At 43.1% G+C, this 24,667-nt stretch overlaps 1 protein-coding gene across 3 annotated transcripts in view; it reads right to left on the bottom strand.

The window, feature by feature from the left end:
- Nucleotides 1-24,248, bottom strand: part of PPM1B (protein phosphatase, Mg2+/Mn2+ dependent 1B) — a 73,482-nt gene extending 49,234 nt beyond the window's left edge. For 2 of the 3 annotated variants that reach the window (XM_053311910.1, XM_053311924.1), the window contains exon 1: nucleotides 23,942-24,248. The gene's annotated coding sequence lies outside the window, so the exon portion shown is untranslated. The remainder of the gene's footprint in view (nucleotides 1-23,941) is intronic. The other variant, XM_053311917.1, reaches the window with a different exon arrangement.
- Nucleotides 24,249-24,667: the final 419 nt, after the last annotated feature.

Raw genomic sequence — 24,667 nt, 5'->3', positions numbered from 1 at the left:
TGGCACACTTTGTACACTCAGGAAAAATGCTATATAAATGTGAAATATCTGGCAGTTTTTCCGACTTCCCTTAAAAGGACATATTTACTAGGGGTGTGCTGAACTAGTCTGCAGCAAATCAATCACGGACTAGAGTGACCCAGCCCCGGTGAAAGGTGCATGATCGAACCAGATCGAATCCGGTTCATCCGCGGATCAGTCCGTGCACCTCTAAAATGGGAATCTGGTAAGGATTTCCTTTTGCTTCCAAAGGTAATAAAAGACAGTGGGGGAGTGACAAGAGAAAAGCACCATTCAAACTGAAAGAAGGTGCTCACCAGCAGGCCTGCACAGAGCTCCCATTACCCTTTCGCAGCAGCAGCACACAAATGGCCTCCATGCACGTGCAGAGGTCATTTGCATGCCGCCAACGCTGCCAAGAGGGTAATGGAAAGCGCCATGCAAGCCTGCCAGTAAGCGCCTTCTCTTTCAGTTTGAAAGGTGTCTTTCTCTCCTCACTCCGCCTTTTATTTCCTTTGGAAGCAAAGGGAAATCCTCCCCAGATCCCCCTTAACAGGCACTCACACCAATTAACCTGTTTGAGTTGGTTCAGTCGGACTGACTGGAACGGTTGGTTTGACTGAACCAGTTCACGGACCATGGTCTGGTCTGAAACACACAAAGCAGTTCCAAATACACATCTAGTATTTACCAATGAGTATCTTGCAAAGTTTGGGGCAAGCATGAGAGTAATAGCATAGTCACATTTCTGTTTGCCTTAATTGAGGCCTACTCAACTTTCCTCCTGACCCCAGCTGTTTCTGGACTACAACTCCCATAATCCCTAGCCACAGTGGCCAATAGCCAAGGATTATGGGAGTTGTATACCAACATCTGCAGGAGGGCTGAGGTTGAGCAGCCCTGCCTTAATCACTCTCAGAAGGCCACACAAATTGGTGAATTCATCAGTCGCAATTAAGAGAGGATGGCATTCTGGAAAACTGCTCAAAGAAAGTTGTTGAAATACTTTCCATTTTATTTCTATAGAGAGTAAGATGTGTGAGGTAAAACTTCAAATTATTAGTGCCCCCATGAAGACACAGAACAAACCTTTTAACAAAAATACTATTTGTCATACATATATTCAATCCTTCAAAATTGCTCAGGGCAGTATTAGTGTGGCTTATCAGATTTTCTCTCAACAGCAACATGAAATAAGTTACAAGATGGTGATTAGCCTAAAATGTTACCCAAACATCATAGCTGTGAGGGGTTCTGAACCCACATTATCTACCATGATATTGATTTTGTGATTACCAATAGAGTAGCTGATACTCCATGTTAAATCTTTCTCCTTTGTTTTGATGGATCTGGAAAGAATGGCTTCTCCAAGATAGGGCTGAGAGAGATTCCTGCCTGTAACCTTGGAGAAGCCATTGCCAGTCTATGAAGACAATACTGAGCTAGATAGACCAATGGTCTGACTCAGTATATGGCACCTTCCTATATTTCTAAGTTCCTAAATTTACTCATTAAAATTCAGTCAACCATACTATTGCAAAATGTAGTGAACATCTAGTTCAGGGGAGAACTGAAATGTACTGAAAGCTGGTAATATACATCACCTTGATTATTTTATTTAGAAAAGTTTTATTTAGAAAAAATTTAAAAACAAAAACAAATAATGCCCTCAGGTGAAACAGCATCACCCAGAAACATTTCCCTGTTATAGAGCACTTTACATACAAACATCCCAAGATATAAAATGAATTACAACTGAGCCAAAATAGAGGCACCAGAGGGGTGCTTTCTACATAAGCTTTCATCTTCTGGGAAAAGTGATCCCCATTTTGGCAATCTGAGAGAAGATACTTCCTGCCAAAGCCAGTTCAGAGCAAGGACAATACTTCTTGCCTTCACTCGTGATATAGTCCTCCTGTTTGGCTGGTATCACATTACGAGGCAGCTGAAGGCAAGCGGGTGGGGTGGGGGGAGAATGGTGCTTAGCAACTGATCAAAGAAACAGCAGCAGTGAACAGTTGGCAAGAGTGGGGGGGATGGGGGAAAGGAGGCGAGCAAAGCATGGGGGGGGGATATTGTGAAATTGCCCCTCCGCTTTTACCAAGGAAACTGACACAGCTGCAAGATTAACTGTAACCTCTCCTCAACTTTGAAAAGTTTCCCCCACAATTGGAGAACCTGAGCAAAACTTACACACCCCAGTTTCACTTCAGTAGGTAGCCTAGTGAAATTACTCTGCAGGCTGGATTTAGCCCATAGATATCAAGTGGTGTATGTAAGCCATAAGGACCAAAATAGTTGATGAGACTATTTAGAATCCAAGTTTCAGGTATGAGTCCAACAGCAGCTCCCTAATCCAGAATAGCTGAACACCACATACCAGGGAAACAGAGTGAACAGCTGTAAATCTTACATTGACCCATGGCAGGTACCTATAGTAAGCACAAAACTATACCCACCCAATGATGGAACACAGACACAGCCAGCAGAACCAACTGTATAGGTACTCTTCATATTTTTCAGGCCCATAGTACAATTTTATTCCAAAATAGGAGACGCACTTAACTTTAAAAAAATTCATGTCCATCTTCAGTCTACCTCCCCCACCATCTCTTCCTTCCTGTTCAATAGGACACTTAAAAACTGGTGGTGATGCCACTGGTACAACCCAACTTAGGCCAGGTGACACCCAATTTTGGGTCACAACCTATAAGGGACATGCTAATGGACTACAGCAGGGGTGGGGAATCTTGGCCCTCCAGCTGTTTTTGAACTACAACTCCCACCATCCCCAGCCACGGTGGCTAGGGATGATGGGAGTTGTAGTTCAAAAACAGCTGGAGGGCCAAGGTTCCCCACCCCTGGACTACAGGGAGGAGTTAATTAGCATAGCTGAACAGGGTTTACTTACATGCATACTTATTGTTATTTTACAAATGGGACCCAACAGTTTATTCGGCCAGGATTATAATCTCTTTATTGGTGCTACACCAGTAAAGTAGCATTGGTAGTACTTACCATGAATGTTCTTTCTCCCCAGTGTACAGAGGGTATCTATTCAAACAGGTTGAAACACCCACTTGCTCCCAGCAGACAGAACCATATGTAATTTCAGAGCAGTCCCATGGTGCCTTGGGGCAGGATGTTTCCAGTTCTGCAACCATCTGGCAAAAGCTGTAAGGAAGGAAGGCTCCAAAGGCAAAGACAGTAACACCAAGAAGCAACAACGAGCAAACTATGATAAAAGCATTGCAACACTGAAAAAGGAACCAACTCCAAACAAGAGGCAGCAAAAGAAGACAAACAAGTATGGAAACCAACGTGAGCCAAATTTCAGTGCATTTTGACTCACCCATAAACCTAGGGTGGGTTGAATACCCTCCATGAACTGAGGAGAAAGAATCTTCATGGTAAGTACTACCAATATTACTTTCTCCCCCATGTAGGAGGGTATCCATTCAAATGGCATATACCAAAGAAGGAGACACAGGGCAGGGAAAGGTTTATGCTCAAGAAAAAATCCTATGTTTCAACTACTTGCTGTAGTACTGTACGAATGGATTCTGCTTGTGCCGATTGATGTACGTTCAGTTTGTAATGTCTGACAAGTGCAGATATGGAAGACCATGAAGCAGCTCTGCATATTTTTGAGATAGGCATATTTGCTGAAAAAGCTACAGAAGCTGTTGCACTTCTTTTAGAATGTGCTGTGACTTTGATTGGACACAATGACAGGGATAGATATAGATTTTAAGGGCTCTCTAAATGCGTGACTAACAAGCAGAAGGTTGCCAGTTTGAATCCCCACTGGTACTATATCGGGCAGCAGCGATATAGGAAAATGCTGAAAGGCATCTCATATTGCGTGGGAAGAGGCAATGGTAAACCCCTCCTGTAAACCAAAGAAAAAGAGGCAATGGTAAACCCCTCCTGTAAACCAAAGAAAAACCACAGGGCTCTGTGGACACCATGAGTCGGAATCTACTTGACGGCACGCTTTATCTTTATGTCGAGAGTATGCCAAATCCTCTCTTTCGGATGTTTAGGTGAAGGACAAAATGGAAAAATTATGTCTCGATTCCTTTGAAAGGCTGTATTCACTTTTGGGCACAAGGTGGGGTCTGTTTTTAGCACTATGGAGTCAGGTCGGAACAGGAAGAGATGTTTACGTACTGAGAGGGCTCCTAATTCGGAAACCCTGGAAGTGGATGTGATAGCCACCAGGAATAGCACTTTGTAGGATAACAGTTTAATTGTTGCTGTTTTAAGTGGTTCAAATGGAGCCCTGGTGAACACATTAAGCACCTTATTTAAGTTCCATGAAGGAAATCCATGGATTGTGTGAGGTGTGATATTGGGGGGCCCTTTAAGGCATCTTTTGATATCTGGGTGAGAGCTAGAGATGTCTCAAAGAAGAGTGAAGCACCAAGGAAAGTGCCAGCGTGGTGTAGTGGTTAGAGTGCTGGACTAGGACTGGGGAGACCCAAGTTCAACTCCCCATTCAGCCATGATATTTGCTGGGTGACTCTGGGCCAGTTACTTCTCTGTCAGCCTAACCTGCTTCACAGAGTTGTTGTGAGGAGAAGCTTATGTAGCACACTGCTCTGGGCTCCTTGGAGGAAAAGCGGGATATAAAATGTTTTTTAAAAAACCCAAAATAATAGTCTCCATGAGTGAAGCTGAAGCCATGAGGGTTCTGGATGTTGAAAGGCCCCTGTGAGAAGAGGTCCAGACAGTCAGGGTTAGCTACAAGAATCCGGTCCATCTGCTCTTCCTTGGATTTCTGGATGATTTTCGGTATCAAGGTGAAGGCCTTGGGGCCAAGGGGAGGTTAGTGCATCTACTCCTTCTGCCTATGGATAGTGGTACCTTGTGATGAATCTCAGGGTTTGGTAGTTCAACACGGATGCATAGAGGTTGAGGACTGGGTATCCAAAGCAGTGAGCTATCATGTTGAAGACTGCAGTGTGGAGCTTCCACTCTGCCTGGTCTACATTGTGTCTACTCAACCAGTCTGCTTCTACATTTTCTATTCCATTGAAGTGTTCTCCTGTGAAAGATGTTTTTTCTACCCAGAGGAAGAATTTGTTGGTTTCTTCCATCAATGAATGGGAACACGTGACCTTCCCTTGGAAGCTGATGGAAGTTGGTGGCCATATTGTCCATTCTGACTAGTACATGCTGGCCTCTCTCTACCTCCACAAACTGAAGGAGTACTAGGCGGACAGCCTGAGTTCCAACCAATTTATGCTGTGATGAACCTTGGAAGTCGACCAGGTGCCCTAGGTGATCAAGTTGTTGCAGTGGAACCCCCACTCCAAGTTGCTAGCATCTGCTGAGACTTGAATCCGGGGTGGGGGCTGTTTGAGGTGCATTCCCTGATCTATAGCTGGTGATGTCTATAACGGAGCAACAGATACTGAGATTTTAACATGGACCCTGGCAATGAACTATCTTGGTGAGGAGGGAGGGGCCACTGCAGCTGTCTGGAGTGTCACCAGGACCACGGAATAGTTTCCAGGCATAAATCATGCATCCCAACAGCTGGACCAACATCATGACATCCACTGCTGGTAGAACTTGGATCTTGTAAATTTAAGAGCACAGTTTGGCTTTGTGATCCTGTGAAAGGGTTATTTTCCCATGTTGGCTATCTATTGTTACCCCTCGGTCGATCTGTTGAGAAGGATGCAAGTGAGCTCTTTGACTGGTTCACCAGGAAGCCATGTTCACATGAGATCATGACAAAGCAGCTTATGTCCTCTGTATGATGGCTATCTGACCAGGAGATCTTCCAGTTACAGGTATATGTGCAACCTCTGTACTCTCAAGTGAGCTATGAGAGACCATCACTTGTGTAAACACCCAGAAGGCTGACAACAGGCCAAAGGGTAGGGCACAGTTCTGGAAGTGCTTCTGAGCATACATGAAACTAAGGAAACAATGATGTGCTGGTAGAATAGGGATGTGGAGGTAGGCCTCCATCAGATCAATGGAGGTGAAGAAGCAATTCATTTGGATTGCCTGCACAATGGTATGTAAAGTAGTCATGTGCAATTTTTTTCAAGATCAACTCAAAACTGGTAGATTTGAGCAATTCAACCTCAAAATGAATCTGCCCAGTCACCCCTAACTACATTTGAGCTCAAATCAAAACTCCCTAGATTCAACTTGAATCAATCTTAGATTAAGGTTTCCCTTATTCATCCTGACACATAACTGAGAGAAGAGCTGGCACATGGGATAACACTAATTCCCACCACCACCAAGGCAGCGAGGTACTCAGTTCATTTTAAGGTATTTTTGAAGTGTTTAGACTCTGGTGTGTTATGAATCCATTATGAGGAAAGGTCATAACACCAGTTTAAACACTTCAAAAATAGTGACCACACATTTTGCTCCATCATTTAATTTCTACAAGGGCTAGAGTTTAGCTTTTTTTTTTTAAATTAAAGCTGGGGGTTCAGGCTGCTTCAAATCCCCACTGTTCCCCATGGGGGAAATATATAAAATCACTAAAAAAAAATCACTGAAAATCAACCCAGTGCCCCACTGCCTTGATAATTAGGTGGTTGGTGGCACCCAAGGGGCCCTACCCATCACCCCACTTTGGTCCCCCTTTGACCTCTAAATGTGGGTCAAACAGATTTGAATCCTAATCTAATCCAATCCAACTCAAATAGAGTCTGACCTATTTGAGTTTGCAGATCTGAGTTCAAATAAAATATGGCTGATTCAATTCAGCCTTAAACCAAATTGCAAAAACCAATCCATGCGTACCCCTAATGTCGCATTTCTATCCTAAATCTGTGTTTCCTGATCAATTTGTTCCAACGTTTCAGGCCCAACAATGCCCTCCTGAAACTGTCTCCTTTTGGCACCAAGGTTAAAAAAAACCACAAATGCTTCAACATGTTAGACACCCCAAGTGCTCTGGTGGTAACATTTGAAAGACTAGAAATTAATTATTTATTTAGCAGGGGGAGAGCAACTGGCCTTATCCATCCCCAGGAAAGCACCCCTCCAATGGCTGTTGCTGGTGTCTGACTTATGTTTCTTTTTTAGATTGTGAGCCCTTTGGGACAGGGAGCCATGTATTTATTTATTTATTTTATATCTATGCAAACCACTTTGGGAACCGTTGCTGGAAAGCAGTATATAAATATCTGTCATATTTGTAACCGCCACCAATAGTGGAAGTGACCCACTGGTCCTGGATAGATAGTTGCCATGTTGTCAGGAAGCCTTCCCTTTTTCCTTCCTCCAAGGGCTGTCCTCGTGGAGGCTGCTGAAGCGGGGCTGGGAGAGGGCTCCTGGGAACACAGGGACAGGCATCACTACTCACAGGCACCACAGGAGTGAAAGGAATAAGTCCTCATTGGGTGGCGAGTCCCACTACATCACTGGCAGGCAGCTCATGTTCCTCCACATCTGAGTGGTATGGCTGTGAGGGCTGGGCCTAGTTAGCAGTATCCTTGGGCAATGTGTATGGGAAGGGCATGCCTGGGTGGGCAGAATCTCCCTTGACAGTGGCAGAAGCCAGCCCTGAATGGGGCGAAGCCAAAGCAATTCCCAAGCTGGTGAAGAGGCCCAGCTGAGGCGAAGTTAAGGTCGTATCGCTTACTGATCCAAATGGTTGGTGCCGGGTCTCATGTGGTTGGAGCACCTCTGGACAAGCCTGGTTGCACCTCTTACGGCCAGTGCACTCCTCTGAGTGGACCACATGTTCTTTTATGGGCCATTTGGTTGCGGTCCCCCTTTTTAACTCAATCTCTGACCCTTTCGGTTTTTGTCCTTGAGGTCTGCTCTTGGTCCTCAGATAATGAGGCAGTGAGCTCTGCACACCACATGGCATGAAAGCAAGCAAGGCAGAAAAACAGGAGTGATGAGGTTCTTTTTCTTCCTTAGGGCGAACAAGAAAGGGCTGCAGCAAAAGTGAAGAGGAAAGTTGAGACTGAAGGAACTAGAAAAAAGAATAAACCATGAGGTAAAGATTGGAATTCTTCCCAGGCCCTGTGCACGGGAGCAAGACAGAACTGGAAGGGCCTTGCCCCCAAGGCATCATGGGACTACTTGCATTTGCATATGGTCCCATCTGCTGGGAGCAATTGGGCATGACAACCCTACTGTTGCTGTGACTGGTGTGTGTCTTATGTTTCTTTTTAGAATGTGAGCCCTTTGGGGACAGGGAGCCATCTTATTTGTTATTTTTTTCTCTTTGTAAACCGCCCTGAGCCATTTTTGGAAGGGCGGTATAGAAATCGAATTATTATTATTACTTGGTTTTTAATGGATATCCTCCTACACTGGGGGAGCAAGTGTACTGTACTGGCATTAATAATCCTAACTTGAGCCATTTCGGAAGGGCGGTATAAGAATCGAATAAATAAATAACCAACTTGTACTGCATCTATCAGGTGAAAGGTACTGAGGTAGCATCAAGGAAAGAGCTTCCTAGAACTATAGCTGTTTGCTGCTTAAGGTTAAGTCTTTATCAATTAGGACAAGGCCTGTTATGTGGAACTCCAAACTGCTGAAAGACTGAGCAGCAAGAGAGCTCTTGCAAAAGTTGAATACCAACATCCTTGCTGCATCAACTGTCTGAGCTAAGACAATATGACATGGGTCCCCCTTTCTCAGCACCCTGCCAAGACTAATCATTTGCTGGTGAAGACAACTAATCCCAAATGAAGCAGGTCTTCATTGAAGAGCAAACAACATGCACCCAACAAGCAACAATGCTTAATTTGAGTAACACCTCAGACAAAGAAGCATGTAACATTTGATAGCAAACCATGAACTGCGAATACAATTCAAAGGGTCACAGATGAAAATGTATGGGCAAAGCTTCCCTGGACTTTATGTTTGACACAAGCCCGTTTTTCATGTTTGTATTTTAGGCTGGCCTTCCTACTCTATTCAAATCCTATCTAGGAGCAAGTTGGAGGACACAACTCATGGTAAAGGATAACCTCCTACACCATGTGAGGACAATCTCTAGATCTTTTAACTTGGCCCTTTGGCTCTAGTAGAAGAGTTACAACTCATGGCTGCACCATCGGCTAAAGCACCACAGCTTACCACAGCTAAAGCACCTATAGTAACTATTCATGCTCACTGCCCTGAAAAACTTCCAAGAGCCAGGAAACATGCTGTTGGCCGACATTTCACTGATGAACCCTGACCAGCTGGAACACAAGTTATGCTTCTTAAAATCAATGCTCTCCAACAGATTCTCTGCACTTCTCAATCTGTATGTCAGTCATCCACTATCCACTCAAAGTTATTAACCGAGATAATGTTTTTGTACAATTCACAAAACCTTTTCCACTCTGGAAACTATTTAAACTATGTCAATTACCAACATAAACTGCAGCAGGTACACAAAACACCAAGTCCTTATTTCTATAACTATAGTCATTACCTATTTTCTTCAATGCAAGCATCAGAAAACAGTTACCCTATATTTGGCTTCATCTGGCTCTATTCTTGAGTGATCTTTGTCTTTGCTGCCCCTTCTCTTATTGGACCTTCTTTTTTTAGCCACCTTCTATATGCAGGCCACAATATCTAGTCAAGAGACTCATCAAGAAGATCCAAATGCAGACTGGGCCATGCAAAGTTTACTTACCAAAATGGTTCAAAGTTTTTATGGCTGTATTTTATAGGATTAGAATATTTGGGATCTTACCAGGAGGTAGGTTTTTTGTTTGTTTGTTTGTTTAGTTAGTTGTTTGGGGACAAATATGGAGCAAAAGCTCAACTGCTAAACTGCTCCCTGTCAGACTATCCACTAATCTAGCAGCAGCATTAAGCTGTCATTTCACCAAACGTAAGTGAGAAAGAAATATAAAGGCTTAGATTATTTTATTTTTATTTTATTGTTAGATTTATATACCGCCTTTCACTAAAAATAACCCCAAGGTTATGGTTAGAATGGTTTTAACTAGGAACAAGGGGACTCCCTTTCCTTAACTCTCTACCTGTAAGCAAAAGTTTATGTTCTGCAGATTGTATGTATATATTTGACCAATGACCGCTGAAAGTCTGACTGAAATACAGTACCGTTCATGGAAAATAAATTGGATGCATAAAGGATTCCAAAATTAACATGTTTCATGCAACTCATCTTGCATTTTATTAACCCAGGAATAAATACTACTTGATGCACAGCATCTCCTGAATGTACATAAATCAATGACCATTGTCAGATGGCAACACTGGAGAAATACTGTGGCTTGTCCATCAAGCTTGGATGCCTGGTCTGCTGGTCAGCCTCCACTCAAGGGGCACTCAAACCATTGGCCATGGTCAGCACATTAGGAATCAAATCCTGTACTTTCTTTGGCACTAAATAATACATTCAAGCTACTAGCAAGAAGTTGCTGTAGAAAAAGCTTTTAAATCCAATGGTGCTAAAATCATCCACAAGAATCAGAATAGCTACTGGAGCAGCTCACCACCATCCTGCTAATACAAATGAATACAGAAGACCTCAAAGAATACAAATATTTTACAATGGAAATTGAAAGCAACATTGCCCTAGTTGTTCCTTTAACCGTTCATAAAATGAGTTCCAAGTTGACTGCTCAGATCAGTTGTCTAATTTAACCCTAGTAATTTAAAAAAAAAAAAAAACCAACCTTACTCCAAAGAAGCAAGACAGGGATCCAGGCAAGAAGAAAAAGGTTTTCTACAGTCAGACTAGACAAAAAAACCTAGAACATTTGGAAAAATTCCAACTATTAAGTGTAATCCCCTTTCCAGTAAGAGTAAAATGATTTCTACAATTCAGTGCTTGTTTGCTTTCCTTTTTAAAAAAAACTAGGTATTGGAGTTCTAACTTTAAACTGACAGAACTGGAAAATAGCTGATGCGGTGAAATGATTTCAGCTCACAAGTAATCTTTGCACATTTCTTATTTAGCACTCTGCTTATGTTCCAGTTATAGCCAAAATCCATGCATTGCAGAGCTTGGTGTTGCTAGCTGAGCTGCGGTGGGAAGCGATGGAACCGGTTCCACACACCCCACAGAGTACCAGACTTTGAGGTCGCAGAAGAGGAAATGGTGCCCATCCAAGCCGCTTTCGTTTTTGACCCCTCGTGAAAGGATAGTCTGTGGCGTGCCGCGTGCCTGACACTCAAGGTAGATTACTCTTGCTTTTCTTCTTCTTTGGTTTAGCTGGGGATAGCACCAGTTCATTGACCGAGTGCTTGGTCTCTCTCCATGTCTTTTGTCAGACTGAATTGTGGGCTCAGTGGCAGCCTGCGGGGCTATGTGGGGGGGGGGGGGGAGACGCAGCCTCATTAATTGAGAAGGCTGGGAGGCTCCGCGTTTTCTGTAGCGTTTGAGTTTGAGCCACAAGTGGAGCTTCTGATAAAAGTGGGGGGCCCTCTGAGAAAGAGTTCACGAGGGCTTCTGCTGTTTGTTCAGGATCCATGAAAACTGAAGAGGTATGCCCATATAAATTTAAGGAAAGAACGCAAACAGAATATCCAAAAAAGGGTGTTTGGAATTTGATAAAAGCAAATAGGCCTGAAATGGGCATTCAATTTGAAGAGCTCTCTCTGCGTGTTGTTCTCTGAAGGACAGGAAAGAAACTGAGGCTTTTGGGTTCCACCTACTGCTAACCAAAAGTTCTGCTGCGATAACTTCCTGTCTGTTCCTGAGGCATGATGGGTACACAACCCTATGGTAAAGGATGGGCTCCTATTAACAGCCGGGGCGGGGGGGGGGGAACAGGACAGCAAGAGCACCTGTGCTCTATTGTTCAGACAGAAATTAACAGAGGATTCTAAAACATAAGATTGGTGTTTACAGTTTTCCATATTTAGAGTATACACAGAAACAAGGACAGAAAGAAGCCATCTATTTCTCTTTTCCTCCTCCTTCATCAAGAGCTGTAAAACAGAAGTGTCTCGATTACTTATTTTAATTTATTTGATGTTTGGCATTTCCATGTGCCAAGTGAAATTTTGATAAATGTTTAATCCATTTGGTTTTGTGGTGTCTCTGCTACCCAATAAGTGCCCCAATCAATATATGCTTAACAGAAAAAGAGAATGGAAAAACCTACTTTTGGAAAAACCTGGATGGAATGGAAATGGAAAAACCTGGGCAAACCTACCTAGGTTTGCCCAGACTCCCAGAATCTGGATAACTGATCAGTGTACTGATGGAAAAGACAAGGGAGTGTCAAAAGCTGCCACTACAGATTAAGAGGTGATCATTCAGAGGGCTTAATCATCAGCTCCCTCATACCTCTAGTGAAAGCAGCAGGAAACAAGTTGTTCTAGCAAGAATTAATCTGCCTACTTTCCTTTCATTACCCCTACAACTGGACTAAATTTGGTTCAGATTGGTTAGGTGGTCCACAAGTTAGACTTCTTGCACCTCACCTGTTCACACATCTGCCATCTTAGATCAAGATGGATGACATGATAAACTATGCCATTAAGGTGTCCCTACAACTGTACCCGATTTAGTTCATACTGGTCCAGGCATTGCGAAGTTGGAGAGGGACAGACACACAGAATGCCAGGTGATTTCATAAGCCTACTGGAAAGTAGGCTAAAAATGCAAATTTGGTGTTTGATAAGATAAAGAAAGCTATCCTCACTTAAGTATAGTAACTTGGGATCTGAAAATGTCTGGAAATTTACTTACATAAAACCTGTTCTACCACCCCATTGCATCTGGACTACTCCTAAACAATAAGTTTCCATTTTTAATTTGTGTGAGATGTGTAGCATTTTATGTATACAAAACAGAATCAGAAGTTATGGATTCTCCTGATGCAAATGTTTAAGTCAGGAAGAGTTTAAGTTATGTCCTTTCAAAATTATAATTACAGGCGTTTTCCCCATTACGCTATAAATATCATGATTAGGCTATTGCTTCTATCTTGCTTCAGTGAAGGAGTCAAGTGAACACTGTAAATATTTTGTTTTTTGTTTGTATATTTTTTGAAGAAAACCCAATACATGCACACTGTGCCTTTAAAATATATGCAGATTTGACATATCCAAGTCAGAGTTTACACCATTAGCCACAAGTCAAAACTGAACTTTTCGTGTTTATAATATATTCAGCTCTGTATAAAGTCCTAGGTACACTGAATTTAAGTAGGAAGGTCAGGCAGGGGTCAAACAAGTGGGGGCCCTCCATTGGCCTTGCTAAGACCAATCCTTGTCTGGTTCCTCTCCTACAAGAGCTGCTATATCTGCAGCTATTCCACCTGCAGTAAACCAGCCAACCAACCACCATCAGAAATGTTGAAGGATTTAATGTATTTCTCTTTTATTAATATTTCAACCCAGGGCTTGACAAATCCCAGGCACCAAGGACTCATGACGCCTAGACATTTAACCATGGCACCTAGACTAGGATATTTATAAAGAAAGAGTTATTTAATAAAATATGTATTTGTCCCAGGAAGTCATGTTTCTGCTCCAGGTTTGTTACTTATAAAAGGGGATAAAGCAGCCCCCATTTACCCTCCCCCTCCACAATGTCAGTCACCAATTCCAGTAATTTTGTCAAGGGTCCACTGAATAGCTCCCAAATTAGGGGGCTGCCTCCTAGATCAAGATAAAGTTTGTCAAGCCCTGTTGTAGCCTACTCTAGGAATTCAAAAACAGGAGGATAAAAATCTAAAGTAACTATCCACACAGGAGCCTGAAAACATTTACAGTCCTGCTTTATTTTTATTTATTATATTTATATACCACCCAAAACCTGTTTCTCTGGCACCTTAAAATTTCAAATTCAAGAAAGAAGGTACAACTACTCACATGGGTCCAGCCAATAGCTGGCTGACATTTTATGTCACCATGACCCTCTGATCCTCTCCAAACTCAGAAGGCTGGAGTCTTGTCTCATCTCTGCTGCTAAAGTTAAGGCACTCAGAAGCAATTAAGACTTTTCACTGTGTTCAAGGGCCTTTGAAGTCTAGCATAAGGTCAGAGCAGAGTCCCATCTCACTTAGTAGCTGGGCAAGTGTTCATCTGATTAAGACAGGCCTTGACAAATTTTCTTTGGATCTAGCAGCAGCTCGAAAGTTTTGAAGCCAGACAATGGAAACTTGACAAAGTTACTTGACTAAGTGATGGAAATTGTGGGGGTAAGACTTCTCTTTAGTCCTTTATAAGCAATATACTTAGAATATAACAGGGCTACCTGAGGCAAATAAATATTGTATTGTATTAAGTAACTTGACCTCTCAACTTCCTAATCGAGGCATCATAGCTCCCTGGCACCTGGAGTTTGTCAAGATGAAGAGATATGCTTGCCACTGGCAAATACTTCCATGTGGACCCCAGCTAATTGTTTCCAACATAAGCTGTCCTGGATACATGCATTACTCAAAAGACTCTCTAAAGGTAACTAAAGTATATGCAGCATTCACACACCATACTGCAACCTCTATGTTACAAGTGTAATTTGTATTTTTAATCTGATAAGTTTTATAAAAGTGTTTGAAAGCAAGTCAAATTATAAAAGGCAGAAACGCTAATTGTCATCTCAATCTTAGGGGGAGGGGAGAAAGTAACCCAGTTAGGACACATTTCATCAAGGTGTCTTTTAAAGACAAGTGGACAACCAGGTCCCTTGGGAAAGACATATTATACCGAATGCTAATAATGCAGGGCAGTTGGCAGTAATTCAGAGCAGACTAATTCCTCATTTCCTATCATTTTATACATCTAATATCCTGGCCCAGTTTCATAGCTGTTCACGTAGATCTCCCATGCATGCCAGTGATTTCTCCAGTCACTTCAACAGAGGACGCAGTTCTACATACATATCCTTTGCCTCCTCCAAAGCCAACTGAGAATGTAAAGTTTTGTTTCCTTTCCCCTGCTGAGCAAATAGGCACCTTTTTATTTTAATTTTATTTGTTTGATTTCTATACCGCCCTTCCAAAATGGCTCAGAGCAGTTTCTACAGAGAAATAATAAATAAATAAGATGGATCTCTGTCCCCAAAGGGCTCACAATCTAAAAGGAAACATAAGATAGACACCAGCAACAGTCACTGGAGGTACTGTCCTGGGGGTGGATAGGGCCAGTTACTCTCCCTCTGCTAAATAAAGAGAATCACCACATTAAAAGGTGCCTCTTTGCCAAGTTAGCAGGGGTTTTTAAAGCATTGATTCTCTTTATTGAACAGGGGGAGAGCAACCGGCCCTATCCATCCCCACCATAGCATCCCTCCAGTGGCTGTTGCTGGTGTCTTAGGTTTCTTTTTGGAGTCCTTTGGGAACAGGGATACATCTTTATTTCTATTTCTCTATATAAACCACTTTGGGGACTTTTGTTGAAAAGTGATATGTAAATATTCATCATCGTCCTCGAGGTAAAGTAGAGAAAAGGGTGGAAGGTGAAGGGGGGAAGTGAAGGTGGGGGAAGTGAAAAGTCCAAGAGAAGCCTGAGCTTGTGACCAAAGGAAGGTAAGAAAAAACGGGGGAAGAAAACAGGATCAGCAAAAATTGTAAGAGCTCTCTCTCTTTGCTGCCGTCCTGAGGCGACAGGAAAAGGAACTGGGGATTAGGGATCAACCTAGCCCTCCAGGAAATCTTTGCTGTATTAACTTCCTGTCGTTCCTGATGGCATAGAGGAAATACCCTTACCAAAGGATGGTCTGTGATTACGGTGGAAAAGTGATATGTAAATATTCATCATCGTCCTCCACTGTAGCAAATGGGAAAGCCCTTAGCCATATGACAACACCATGTTCACATTAGAGCACCAACTTGGACAAGTAGCCTCTAGATGAAGCAATAATCCAAATATTACTTAAAACAGTCCCACTTATCAAAGACACGATGTACAAAAATATTCCAAACCGATTAAGTAGTTAAGGGAGCACTCTAAGCACACTCCCATGTTGAAACTGAACAAGAAGAGATTCTTCCCTTGGTTAAACTCCTTGTTGTGTACAAAAAAACCCAAACTGTTGCATGCCAGCAACAAAAAGGTTATGAAATGCTTTTTTTTTTTTTAGAAAGCCACATCCAACTTAGTTCTGAAGTTTAAGACTGCAAAGCACTCTGAACACCTAAGTAACAATACTTCAGCCATAAGACACTTGTGAAGATCTTTTCAAATGATGCCGGCTTCAACATAATTTTCAATCAGTTTAAAAAATTGATATTTCAAGATATTCTTTCACTTCTATTCCACAGAACTGTTACACACTTTCTACAGTCTCCTAGAGATAGAAAGATTTATTTATTTAACATATTTTTGCATCACCCAAAACTTACATCTCTGGGCAGTTTACAACAAAAACAGAAGAGTTAAAACATTAGTTAAAACAGATAAATGACAAGAAATTAAAAAACAGATTAAGTTACAGCAAAAAGTTAAAACATTACAACAATTGAAAACCTTAAAACAATATTTTAAAACAATGTTAAAACTATTAAAACAGTATTTAATTAAAAGGTGAACAAATGTGACTTTATAGGTTTTTTAAAAAAATTGTCAGAGATGGGGAAAGCTCTTATTTCAGCAGGGAGCTCGTTCCAATGCATTGGGGGAACAACTGAGAAGGCCCGTCCCAGAGCAGGAACCAGACGAGCCGGTGGCAACTGCAGATGGACTTCTCCTGATGATCTCAATAGGCGGTGGGGTTCATGCTGAAGAAGACATACTCTTAAATACCCAGGGTACAAGCCATTTAGGGCTTTATAGGTTATAACCAGCACCTTGTATTTGCCTGGAAACTTATCGGCAGCCAGTGTAGATCTTTCAATATAGGAGTAATATGGTTTCTCCGAGATGACCCGGAGACCAACCTGGCTGCCACATTCTGAACCAGCTGTAGTTTCCAGACTACATACAAAGGCAGCCCCACATAGAGTGCATTGCAGTAATCCAGTATGGAAGTTACCAAATGTACCACTGCGCTGAGGTCATTTATCTCAAGAAATGGACACAGCAGGCGCATCATCTGAAGCTGATAAAAGGCACCTCTGGCCACTGCCGCAACCTGGGACACCAGGGAGAGTTTTGTGTCCAGAAGCACCCCCTGACTGTGTACCTGTTCCTTCTGGGGAAGTGCGACCCCATCCAGTATGGGCAGATCAAAATCATCTCCCGAGTTCTGACCCTGCACAATAAGTACCTCCGTCTTATCTGGATTCAGTCTCAGTTTGTTATCCCCCATCCAGCTTATCACAGCCTCCAGGTAGGCATTTAGGGAGGTTATGCCTTCTCCCAATGAGGTTGACATGGAGAAACAAATTTGGGTGTCATCAGCATACTGATGGCACCCTGCACCAAATCTCCTGATGAGCTCTTCCAGCAGTTTCATAGAGATGTTAAACAACATCAGAGACAATACAGAGCCCTGAGGGACAGCATACGAAAGCTCAGATTTTGACAAACAACAGTCTCCAAGGGACACCATCTGGAACCTGCCCGAAAAGTAGGAGTGGAACCACTGCAAAGCAGTGCACCCCACTCCCAACCCCCACAGACGCTCAAGAAGGATACTATGGCACGTACTAGCCCTCTCATAACCCTGAACAACTCCGCCGGACGTTAACTTCAGATGCAATATGGACAGAAAAGAATCTCTTTGCCACATGTATTGCCTGAGCATAGATCTTCAAATGTACTTATGTTGCAATCTGTCAGATTCGAGTTGAGTCTTTCTCCACTTGCACGCCAGTTGTCTACCTTGCCGCTTCATCCCCCGTAGTTCTTCTGTATACCAAGGGGCCAATTTTGAAGGGGGTCAGAGAGGACACTTAGGCGCAATCGAGTCTACTGCCCCGGTGAGTTTGCTGTTCCAGTTCTCCACCAGAGCATCAACAGGATCGCCGGCAGAGCCACGGGAGATTATTCTCCCTTTCCATCTTATCCAGTTTCCCTTCATCTTTCACTTTCAAATTTAGGGCCAGGGCAATATTTAAATGAACAGATCCAACTGGTACAGGTCAAGAATCACTTCTACATTCTGCAAAAAAATAATTCCTGACCATAATACAGAAAGAAGTGCACGTTGGTATCTCTATAATGTAGATACAGGAGCCAAGAGAAGATATGTACAATATGCAGGGAGATTAAAGATCTCTCAATTTCTCTTACTAGTTATGAAACAAATAGCTATCCTATTACCAGCATGATCTCAAAGCAATCTGCTATCAAAGATAATATAATACACACTTACTACAGAATTAGAGAACAAAGATGCTTCCAAAATAGTAGAAAGGGTGGGCTACATGCTCTCCATCTACAATTTCCTAACTCAGTTGTTTAACAATTCTCTCCAAATTTCACATACAATTTTTCCAAGTATTGTTCAAACCATCTTACTTTATGAATACAAAATGTGTAATATTTGAATTATTCCTGTAACCTTACATTTCTATTCGAGTCCTATAAGTATATTATAGATCCCTAATGTGTGCCAGTAACTACTGTACTTGAGAGAATTTAAAAGTCAGCAACCATTTTAGAAGTCATTCCTCCAACCTTAGCAAGATCAATTACTTCTAAATTATGTGATGATTCAGACTTTGCCAACCTACTTTTCAAGTGACCAATGAAGAAGCAACTGCACAAGTTTTCTGTAGTTTACTCTGCTGGCTAAACATGTATAGTTTGAACATTTTTAATATGGTGCCTAATCTAGAAATTCAGTGAAGTCGGACTTTTATATCTTCCTACATAATTATCTAACTGCATGCATGCAGCCATAGCCATGAGAGCCAGCGTGGTGTAGTGGCTAGAGTGTGGGACTAGGACTGAGGAGACCAGAGTTCAAATCCCCATTCAGCCATGAAACTAGCTGGGTGACTCTGGGCCAGTCACTTCTTTCTCAGCCTAACCTAATTCACAGGGCTACTGTGAGAAGAAACCTAAGTATGTAGTACACTGCTCTGGGCTCCTTGGAGGAAAAGCGGGATATAAAATGTAAATTTTAAAAAATGCATGTCTCAGTCATATATCCTTTTCTATATTACTCTCTACTCTCCTGCTACATTAACAGTGGTGTCATTGACCATTTGCTATCTGATCACTGCTTATAAACATTTTTATGCAACATCTGCAACCTCATGGAAAGCTGTCCAGATACTACAGCCAAGTGGCAAAAGAAGCATTAACACATGGAAATACATGACAGCAGGGCCACAACAGCACTCTTCTCCCTCAAAGTAGGAGGCCACGGCTCACAATGGGATTGCGGCCTCATTGCTGTAGAGAGTTGTCCTTTGCTTAGGTTAATCCATTAAGTTCAGTCTTTGATTACCATTGATGATGATTTTGAAAACAGGAAGATTTTGCAGTGCGGTTCAGAAATAGCGCTTTGATTCTCTGTGGGAAGGGAGTTGTATACTGATATTAGCTCTTTGGCAAGTGGAAGTATAAATCTATAGTGGACTAATAAAGTTGCCTTGCCTGCATAACCATTTTAAGTAACAAGTAGTCCAGGAATATAGCAGACTTTGTTGCTCATAGATGGTTTCAGGACAACGCTTTCTGGTATTGTGACCGATTATAAACTTGCAGTATGGTATCTGTGATCATGTGGAGACTACCCATGTTATGAGAAACAGTATTCTCACATTTTATTAGCACCCATATTTGATATAGGTAAAAGGTAAAGTTGTGCCATCGGATCAGTGTCGACTCCTGGCGACCACAGAGCCATGTGTACACACGTTTTTTAGCAAGAGGGCAAGTCACTCTAGTACTGGACCTAAGCCATTTTGGATTGAACAGGTAAGAACGAACACCTCAACTTTTAAACTGCAAGAAGTCAATAATTCTGCAGCATAATGCTAGTCACTTAAAGGTTTTGCTGGTCACTTTATATGTCTGCAGTTTACTTCTCCTTATAATTTATCATAATCTTGAAGTAGCATTATCCAGCTGGACCAAAAATGAAAACCCTTTTAACTATTCACGAGTGTTGATGCTCACATACACATCCAATCCTTGCTGGTAGATAAAACTTGCCTCAAAACTTCCACCCCAAGTTCCTTCTCTTACAGTATTTCTGCTCGTCGGGTAAGCCAGTCTGCCATTTTAATTCTTTCCCCCCCCCTGCCCATTCATCCAGGTACCACATTCTCTTCTGTACTGGTCACTGTCAATTCCAGCTCTCTCAGTGGCCACTTCTGCATCACCTGGTTTGCTAGTCTGTCACTGTGATAAAGTTTTATTTTATGACAGGCCTTGACAAACTGTATTTGAATCTAGGAGTCAGGCCAAACATTTAGGAGCCAGACAATGGACATTTGGCAAAACAGATTTTTGGAGGAGAGGGTAAATGGGCTTCCATTTATCCACTTTACAAGTAACATACTTCGAACATAAACAGGGCTGTCTGGGTCAAATATGCACTCCCGGCTGAGATATGATCTTCCCCATCTCTGGCATTTTTTTAAAAACACCTGAAAACCCATCTTTTTGTCCAAGTTTTCTCAGCTTCCTAAAAATTTCTAGGTTTTAATCCCTGGTTTATTTTTAAATTGTTAAATTGTTTTATGTTTTTTGTATATGTTTTTAACTTGTTTTATGCTATTGTTAACCACCCAGAGATGAAAGTTTGGGGCGGTGTACAAATATGATAGATAGATAAATAAAATAAAGATTTTATCAATTAATGGTACCTCTGAATATCCTAGTCTAGGTGCCATGGTTAAATTCTAACCATGGTGCTGGAGATTTGTCAAGTCCTATGTCTGGATTCCTTTTCTTAAGTAGCTAAAGCTACCTAAAAACTCTCATAATACGGACATTACTTTGCCCTTGCAAAACTAGAACTAGAAAATGGGGAGGCGGAGAGACGACTTCTTGCTCATTAACATTCAATTGCCACAACACTACTATGATTAATCCCAATGGATGCACTGGTAAGCACTGTTTAAAATACTTATTGAATTATTATTACTTGCAAAACTTTCTCAGAAACTGCAAGGTCTACAAATCTGATAGTTACATTAACTTAAAATTATGTTTTCAAAATATCCTGGCTCCAAGAAGAAAAGTGACTTAATCTGACCAAAAATGCTAGTATAACGCATGTCTAAACTCAGAGGTACAGTTTTCCTGTCATCTATTTGCTTGGGGCAAGTATCAATTGTCCCCAGGAAAATGGGCAAGTGTCAGCATCAGTTCCTTCCTTCGACGACAAAACTTATCCCAGCTGCAAAAAGCAGTGCACATTAGCCTGTGTGTATTTCTCAACACTTTCAAGCCTGGAGAGGTACCAAGAATAATCCTATAGTCCTGCTTCCATCCGTTAAAAAAAGCAGGACTACCATGATTGTGTAAAGGTAAGGTTGTGCCGTTGTGTACACTGCCTCTATCCCTGTAAGAAGCTACTACTACTGAGAAGCAACTGGCAACAAGGGGAACGATTAGGCAGGCTGGGTACATAACTTTGCCTAAGTCCATTACCCTTACTCAATTTCAGTTGAAGGAAGCTTAATATTGAATTGTAGCAGCAGCCCACACACCAGCAACACAAAGTCTGAGCAACTGCTTCCTGCAACCCACCACAGAATCCTCCATGAAGGCAGAGGCCTTGCCTTAATTGTGGTGCCTTATGAGATAAGGCAAGACTTAGAAACAGTGATTTACACAAGGCCACCGTAGATGAGCAGGGATCATGACCAAGTCCTCTAATCACTACAATGGCTCTAGGCATGGTCTGCACCATTGTTCCCTCTAAGGGAACATTCACATATTTTGATGTCCACTCAGTTAATTTTAGATCCCACTCAGGTTGAATCAAGAACCCACCCTGAATGCATGTGTGCACACACTGCCTTGATTCTGCCAGCCAGAACAAATCTAATTCCGCACATAGATGAAAAAGGTTAGAGAGAACACTGGTCTGCACTATCATGTCAAGAGATTTGAACACATTAAACCTAAGCTGCTTTAGTACATTCAAACACATCTTTATAAGACACTCACAACGTTCCCCAGATTATTCAAGTTCTTCATGAGAACACAAAAAGCTTCCAGTATCTGCCATCGACAAATCTGCATAAAGACTTGAGATCTGTAACCAAGACAATTAATAGATCTTCTAACAGGTCCACTATTTAAACAATGGGACATCAGCCAATGCATGATCTTCACAACACTGTCCATCTGAGAACAGTGCTATAGCACATGGTGCTCAACATTGCATTTCAAGCCTTGCTTGGTCACCTGCAGTAACCATTGCTTACCACAGATGATCAGGCAAGTGCTAGAGTTACAAAGCAACTCTTCCATACATTTGAACAGGCAAAATATTCTTCTTTTAGTTCTTAAAGAGTCAGTAGAGCAGAGAGTAGCAACAAAAGGCCCAAAGGCCAATTCTGTTCCGGAGTGGCACCAAATAGTCCTTTAGTTGCCAACCCAAAAGAAACCAAGCTATGTTGAGTGAGTTAGCGGGTGTCTTAATCAACTTTTGTACACAAATGGTTATCCAGCACCAAGTCACATTCATAGTTGGGTAAGATGGAAGTTGGTAAAAACTACATTGGAATGTTAAGACATTCACTAGTATATGAACTCATTGGGTATTAAGTGGGCTCTCTCCACATAGAACATTTAACAATTCACAGAAATATATCACATTTCTGATCCCTCTCATATGTACAAATAAGAATATCCTTGACCTCACAGCACTGATGCAAGGACTCTATCTTCTGCTAAATACAAATGCATGCAAGCACAATGGAAACTCCCTGGCCCCAATACAATATCCCAGAGGCTCATGACATGTTAGAATTTACAGTCATCTCATTTTACACTAAATACTGTGAAATAAAGTCACTTTATGTCAGCCTAAGCAAATTCACAGCTCAGCAGAAATTTAAACCCAACGTTTGATCCACTGAAACTTCAATCCTAACCTACATACAAGATACATACAAGATCTTGCCTTTCATCTGACCCACATGCAAAAGAGAAAATGGGAATCTAGTGTAAGTCTACAAGTTTTCTTTAATACCTCATAAGTTGCAAGTATTCATATGTGATAGCGAGAATGGACTAGACAAAAAGTTCAAAACCCGAACCAAGATTTGTACCCCAGTGGCTCACCTAGAGATAAAGGACGTCACCCACAGCTACTTCCAACAGCGATATACATCATCAGCATCAAAACCACAACCAATGTGCGATTGTAAGCAAAAAGCAAGGTCCTTTCAGAAAAGCCTAGCGCCCCTATACCGTGTAGTAATCACCGCACACGAAGACTGCCCACTTCTGCCCCACTTAAAGGCCTGCGGTCTTCCCAAAGGTATCAAGCGTTCCAAGATAGAAATGGGCTTGTTTGGAACAAAAATGTAATCAGGCTGGGGACAACACAGCATGTGGGGCAGTAAGCAGTTTTCGATTGTGACTGGGGACGAAATAACTGCCCCCACGGTTTAATTTTGGAGTGGGGGATAGAAACAAACCTAGGGGAAGCTCAAGCCTATCTTAGGCCGCCAAATCGCGACAGCGACGAAAGATCTTCCCCCAGCCCGACCCCAACCTCCCTCCCCTGGCTCCCTCTTTTAACAGCCCACCCCACATCTCACACGGAGGGACCCCTCCCTCGGCCCCCAACAACCAAGGCGGCCCGGGCAGTCGAGGCGCGAGAGAGGAGCATCGCCCCCTCCCGCCAGCCCCCCTTCTACCTGCCCCCCCCTCACCCGGACCAAGAGATCCCCTCCCCTCCCGACGCCTTACAGCTTAGGCACCAATTCAGCAGCGGCGCCGCCGCCGCCTCTTCCCCCTCCCGCTCCCAACTACGCACTACGCAGAAGCCCCTGCTGCTGCTGCTGCTGCTGCCGCCGCCCGTGACGCCAGCGCAGGCCCAAGCCCAGGCCTTCCTCGTCTCCCCCACCGCGCCTCCCTTCAGCGCGCTCGAGGCCTCAGCCACCGCCAACCTCTCTCCCCCTTTCCCTCAGGCGGAGCCGGCCCGGGCCTGTACCTGGCGCCGTAAACTCCTCGCTCGATTAAGCAGCGGGCGGGCAGCCTCCGCCTTTACCGACTGAGGCGCCGGGCTCTGGGGGAGGGGGGGTTGGCTGAGCTCGAGCCGCCGCCGCCGCCTCTTCCTCCTCACGCAGCGGCCTCTCCCCTCGCCGTCCTCTGCTCTCGCAGCCCGAATGCAGCCAGCAGCACGGACATGTTGGGGACCCCGTCCCAGCGGCCGCTCTAGGGCCCTCCCTCCCTGCCGCGCAACGTCAGAATGCACCGGGCGGGAGAAGGAGGAAGAAAAGAACACAGCCCTCCCACAACCGCCTCAGTAGAGCTAGTCCTGCCGGCTCCGATAAGGCCTTACCATAGGCCGTGGCGGCTGTCACTCAGCCCGTTGCCGCATTCCTATTGGGTCTTATCCCTGTCAGTGTCCCGCTTCCTGAGCGCCAATTGGCCACTTCCTTTGCCACTTACTCGCTAGCGGTCCAGCCTCTTTCCCCCCAATGCCCGTGGGTAAAGGGCTCCACCCCAAAGGAGTATCTATTGGTCGCTGGCTTCCGCGTCCTTCATAATAGCTTCTCAAACAGCCAAGGACGCAGGCGTGAGTCCTGCTCTTCGATTGGGAGGAGCGGGAAGGGGAAATGAGAACAAGGTGGTATTTGAAAAGCAACCTAGCAAGTCACCACCACCCCCAAGGCCACAGAGGACTTGCTTTTCCGTGATTGGCTGAGCTTTGGAG

Source organism: Hemicordylus capensis, chromosome 1 (genome assembly GCF_027244095.1).
Source record: "Hemicordylus capensis ecotype Gifberg chromosome 1, rHemCap1.1.pri, whole genome shotgun sequence".
In the NCBI taxonomy this organism is placed as follows: Eukaryota; Metazoa; Chordata; class Lepidosauria; order Squamata; family Cordylidae; genus Hemicordylus; species Hemicordylus capensis.
This window is presented reverse-complemented; position numbering and strand designations above follow the sequence as displayed.